Here is a 6,665-nt window from a genome sequence, read left to right as displayed (position 1 = left end):
TCCAAATATAGAATGGATAAAGCCAGTTTTAATTTAGCAGAGCTCTGTGACAAGAAATGAGGGGGATGCTTCTCCTACTGTAGGCAAATGAGATGGAGTTCTGAGAGTCTATCAGAGTCCAAAATTAGTGACAGTGAAAACCCCTCACTCCATCTCAATTTTTTTTAACCCCTGAGCTCACCAATTCAACTGCAAGCCCCTGGATAGTTAAAATGTGTGACTTAAAAATGTGTTTTGTATTCCACAATGCAAACCATGTCTTCCTTGATATATTAGAAGGATAATTTTCCTCATTCTTCAAAGGAAAGTGCTATTTTATTTTATTTTTTTTGCGGTACGCGGGCCCCTCACTGTTGTGGCCTCTCCCGTTGCGCAGCCCAGGCTCCGGACGCGCAGGCTCAGCGGCCATGGCTCACGGGCGCAGCCACTCCGCTGCATGTGCGATCTTCCCGGACCGGGGCACGAAGCCGTGTCCCCTGCATCGGCAGGTGGACTCTCAACCACTGTGCCACCAGGGAAGCCTGGAAAGTGCTATTTTAAATTACTTTTATAAATACTGCGATGGAATATGTATGCATAAAATAAGCATAACTAAACATCTCTTCTTTCATAAAAATAAGATTACATATATGTTATTTTTATTTTGTCCTCATGAACAACCCAGTGTGGTAGGTATTACTGGGGCAATTTTATCTGTGAGGAAACTGAGCCCCATAGGGATTAGATAATGTGCTCAATCATCCAGTAAGTGATGGGAGCCAGGGCACAAACCAGGGCTCATGAGTCAAAGCCCTTTTTCTTTCCACTGCACAACTGCCTCTCCTGTGTCTGTTGTTCCACAGTGTAGTTAAGAACCTCCAGAAGCACTGTTAATAACACCACAAGAAATGGCCCTCATCTCCAGCTCTTAAAGGCTAAAAGGACTCTGCTGGATATGTACCTGTTGACAAAAATAGAGACCCTAGAGGATAAGACTCAGAAGCACAGCTGATTGGTTGTGGATATTTAGTCATATAGATTAGAAAACTGTAGACTCTTTGAGACACCTCCCAGATCCTACTAGTACAGCCTATGCCTAAGGCAGAGCGATTAAGTTGGATTTTATGTTTATTTCACAGGTCATCAGCATTTCATTGGTACATTTTAATGTTGTTTATATTATTTTATTTTATTGTTCCTTTTTTTAATTGAAGTATAGTTGATTTAGAATGTGTTAATTACTGTTATACAGCAAAGTGATGCAGTTATACATATATATGCATTTAAAAATATTATTTTACATTATGGTTTATCATAAGATATTAAATATATTTCTCTGTGCCATACAGTAGGACCTTGTTGTTTATCCATTCTATGTATAAAAGCTTACATCTGCTAGGCCCAACCTCCCACTCCACCCCTCCCCCAGCCCCCTCCCCCTTGGCAACCACCAGTCTATTCTCCATGTCCGTGATCCTGTTCCTGTTTCTTAGATATGTTCATTTGTGCCATATTTTAGGTTCTACATAGAAGTGATATCATATGGTATTATTCTTTCTCTTTCTGACTTAGTATAATCTCTAGTTGCATCCATGTTGCTGCAAATGGCATTATTTCATTCTTTTTTATGGCTAAGTAGTATTCCATTACATATATGTACCACATTTTCTTCATCCATTCATCTGTTGATGGACATTTAAGTTGTTTCCATGTCTTGGTTATTGTGAATAGTGCTGCTGTGAACATAGGGGTGCATGTATCTCTTTGAATTATAGTTTTGTCTGGATATATGCCCAGGATTGGGATTGCTGGATCATATGGTAATTCTATTTTTAGTTTTCTGAGGAATCTCCATACTGTTTTCCATAGTGACTGCACCAACTTACATTCCCACCAACAGTGTAGGAGGGTTACCTTTTCTCCACTCCTTCTCCAGCATTTGTCATTTGTAGACTTTTTAATAATGGCCATTCTGACCAGTGTAAGGTGGTACCTCATTGTAGTTTTGATTTGCATTTCTCTAATTGTTAGTGATGTTGAGCATCTTTTCATGTGCCTATTGGCCATCTGTATATCTTCTTCAGAGAAATGTCTATTTAGGTCTTCTGCCCATTTTTCAATTGGGTTTTATGTTGTTTATTTTAGATTCGTAAGTTCTTAGATACTTGATTAGAAGATACAGATGCAAAAATATAAATAAAATAGGTTATTTTTCAGTTGTTCTTAGTTTTCTGTTAGTACCTTTACTGTTTTACTTTTTCCTGCTTAACTCTTTGACCTTCTGGTGTGAGGTGTGAGACAGGGAATTCAACTTTACCTTTTTTTCAGATGATTATTCAGTTTTCGCTGTGGGATCATGTGTTTTATTTGTGGCCACCTAGTGTCATTTGAATCCCATTTCTATATCTGGGGATATTCTCATGTTATGTGCCCTGCCTCCTCACGTGGCTAGGAAAGAGGATTCCCCAGGTTCTCTTGTGGCTACGAGGAATATGACCTAGGTTTCCTTAACCAGGTATGCACAAGTGAGGTCTTGAGTTGGAAAAGAGTAGAATGAGGAGACAGTTTCCACCTGAACATAGTTCCTGAAGAGGGTGATGAAGTGCAGCAGAAAGTCATGAAGGCAGCAGCAACAACAGCACATCTATGGTGGAAAGTACGGTGCCAGCACCAGAAATGGTGCAACCATTCCTTTGGGTAGCTGAACAAGCTAACTCAGTTTCCAAATGCTTCACTTCAAAGTCTAACTCTCCAACTCTTCTGCAAAATTTTTATTCTACTTCCTATTGCTTCATACATTTATTTTCTATTAAAACTATCAACAATGGACTCTATAACTGCAGATTAGGACCCCCAATTAATATATGTGCTGGCACCATTTATTGAACAATTCATCTTCTCTTCCCTGATCTGAATTGCACCTTTGATGGAATTCTGCTTCTGGAAAGATGGAGCATTGAAGACCATATTCACCCCTCCTGCCTGAAACAAATTAAAAAACAAGGCAAACTATATGAAACAATGGGTCACAGACATAACATGGGTGGTGCAGAACTGAGAGAAGGGAAACAAATGAAGTGTGTCCTACAATTACCCCAGCTTACTTTTTTGTTTTGCGGTACACAGGCTTCTCACCGTTGTGACCTCTCCCGTTGCGGAGCACAGGCTCCAGACGCACAGGCTCAGTGGCCATGGCTCATGGGCCCAGCCACTCCACGGCATGTGGGGTCTTCCTGGACCGGGGCACGAACCCGTGTCCCCTGCATCGGCAGGTGGACTCTTAACCACTGTGCCACCAGGGAAGCCCCCAGCTTACTTTTTTTGAGAGAGGCTTCAGGTTACAGTGAAAGGAGTGGGAACCCAGGCAGAGCCTAGAAGTCTCCTTTAGTTGAACAGATAGAGTTGGGAGACTGGGGAGGCCAAGGAGGCTAAAGTTCACAGGGCAGGGTACCAGAAGGGAAATAGCTGCACAAAGAAAAAGTTCTGGATAACTGTAAAAGGTCCACTTTGAGTAGTTAGCTAAATGCTGATCAGAGCATTTGAGTAAGTAAACTACCCATAGCTAGGGTAATAACTGTGTGAAAGGAACACAATCACCAGAGAGCTGGGAAAAATCCATGGTTGTACCAGGCAGAGTAGAATGCATCATAATTCACTGGGCATTGGATAGGGTCCTCAGAAGGGCAAAATAAGCCTTAGACTAATTGCCTCAATAATGTGGTCAAATAAGTCCTGTGTAAGGACATTTTAAAAACAAGAAAATTATATCCATTGTCAAGAGAGAAAACAGTCAGTAGAACCAGACACAGAGCTGTCTCATATGTTGGCATAATCAAAATCCATACTTAAAATAACCATGATATATATGTAAAAGATTTAGTGGGAAAAGTGGACAACATATGCTAACAGATGGGGAATTTCCCCAGAAGGAGGAAAACTATAATAAAGGGCCAATGGAAATGCTAGGTATGAAAAAAAAATGATATAAGAAATAAAGAATTTTTTTAAACGGCAGGTTACACACAGGCATTAGATAACTTCAAGACAACTCATTAGAAATTACCCAAACCAAAATACAAAGAGGAAAAGAATGAAAACAAAACAAAACAAAATATCTGAGTGTGTAGAACAATACTGAACAGTTTAATATATATGTGAATGAATTCCCACAAGAACAGAGATGGAATGAAAATATTTAAAGACATAATGGCTAAGAATTTTACTAAAATTAATTAAAGATATTAGCCCATGGATCTAAGAAGCTCAGTAAATCTACAGTAGCTTAAATACAAAGGAAACCACACCTAGGCACATCAGAGTCAAAATGCTAAAAACCAAAGGTAAAGAGAATATTTTGACAGCAGAGACTAAAAGATACATTACATACAGAGGAACAATGATAAGAATAATGTCTGACTTCTCATCAGGAATAATAGAGACCAAAAGATAAGGTATTGGCATCTTTAAAGGTAAAAGGAAAAAAAAATCCCTGTCAATCTAGAATTCTATATCTAGCAAAAATATCCTTCAAAATGAAGGTAAAATTATGACTTTTTTTTTTTTTTGCCAAGCTTCATGGCTTGTGGGATCTTAGTACACTGACCAGGGATCAAACCTGGCCCCAGCAGTGAGAGCGCTGAGTCCTAACCACTGGACTGCCAGGGAATTCTCTAAAAGTATGACTTTTTAAATGGACAGAAGTTGAAAGAATTTATCTGCAGCACATCTGCACACTGTAAGATCTACTAAAATTAGTTCATTAGTGTAAAAGTGTTGAGCTCTACCTGAAAGCTGAAAAAATTAATGGTTTAGGTATATTTATAATGAACTGAATTAAACTTTTTCTATATAGAAAAATTAAGATCACTTATTTGAAAACAAAGATGAAGTCTTATCTTCCAATTTGCTTTCTCATTAATTCTTTCCAAAGTAAAATTCTAAATATCATTTCCCCCTTATGTTTTCTGTATTGTACTAATACTCCCCAAATCATTGAGCTGCTCTTAAGAAGAAAAAAGAAAAACAGCTTGTCATTATTTTTGTTGTTGTTGACCAAATCACACACATGGAAACTTGTAATACAACTGAGTGGAATATATATCAAATTCTTGGCTTAGCATTGTCAGTAGTCAGAATTACACAGTGAGCTCTTATCAGATTATTTGTCCTTATGCCATCTAAATTACTGAATAAATTGTTAATCCATTCTTAAAAGTTCATTAGGCTGAAGGGAAATAATATGAAATAGAAATCTGATTTTGCAGGAAGGAATGAACAGTAGCAGAAAGAGTTAAAATTTTGGAAAGTATAAAGGCAGAACAGATAAGACAAACAGAAATCAAACACTAAGAAAATAGACTTAAACCCAAACGTATTCATAATTACTTTTTTTTTTTGGCTGCACTTCATGGCATGTGGGATCTTAGTTCCCCAACCAGTGATTGAACCCAAGCCCCCTGCAGTGGAAACACAGAGTCTTAATCACTGGACTGCCAGGGAAGTCCCCCATAATTACATTATTCATAATAGCCAAGAACTGAAAACAATTCAGATATTTAACAGAGCATGGATGTACAAAATATGGCATATTTAGACAATGGAATACTACCTAGCAATGAACGGAAATAAACATCTTATAGATATAATTACATGGATAAATCTCAAAAACATGCTGAGTAAAGGAAGCTAGACACAAAAGAATACATACTGTATTATGTCATTTAAATAAAATTCAAAAACAGGCAAAGTCAATTTATAGTAATAGACATTGGAACAAAGTTTACTCTGGGCAGGGGTACTGACTAGAAAATAACACTTAGGAACATTCAGGGGTCGTGGAATGTTCTCAGTCAGGGTTTGGCAGATTTTTTCTGTAAGGGGGTGAAGAGTAAATATTTTAGGCTTTGGGGGTCATACAATCTCTGTTGTAGCATGAAATTAGCCATACATAAAACAATGAATGGGTGTGGCTGTGTTCTAAAATTTTTTTTTAGGCACCCCAAATCATTTAACCATGAAAAGACAGAACTTATCATCATCAAGATTTAAAATCAGTTAATCACTTTTTGTTGGGGGAGAGGGGTAGATATTAAGAATCCAAACATGTATAATCTTTTATTTGGAAAACTTCTTAGGGATGATTACTACCCTGTGATTTCTTAGGAGGGAGACAGAAAGATTTGCACAAAAGAATTCTTTGTTCAACTTTGATGAACTAAATCCCTTTAATTTTCACCCTGTTTTAGAGACCAGGGAAAGATCCAAAGTTCTTAATTATAGATTATTTATCATCTCTTTCCTTCAGGGAATATTTGAGATCCAAGAATGCCTGTTTTGCAAAATTAAACTCAGAATGATTGGAGAAAGCTGAAAATTGACAGGATGTTAAATTATATTAGATAACAATACTACAGTTTTGTAAGAAAAGACTATTTTTAGAAGATGAACACTGGTGTATTTAGTGGTGAAGTTCAATGATATTTGCAAATTTGCGTGGTTCAGAAAAAAATTATATATATACATGTAAATAAAATTATATAAATAAAGCAACCACGGCAAAATGTTAATTGTTGAACTTAGATGGTAGGCATATGGGTAATATTTACAATTTTTCATAATAAAGCATTGGGAGAAGAAACAAACGAGAGGTTGCATTTAGGAACTGTCCCATGTGAAAGTTTCCCTCT

Source organism: Lipotes vexillifer, unplaced genomic scaffold, assembly GCF_000442215.2.
Source record: "Lipotes vexillifer unplaced genomic scaffold, Lipotes_vexillifer_v1.1 scaffold1158, whole genome shotgun sequence".
NCBI lineage: Eukaryota > Metazoa > Chordata > Mammalia > Artiodactyla > Lipotidae > Lipotes > Lipotes vexillifer.
This window is presented reverse-complemented; position numbering follows the sequence as displayed.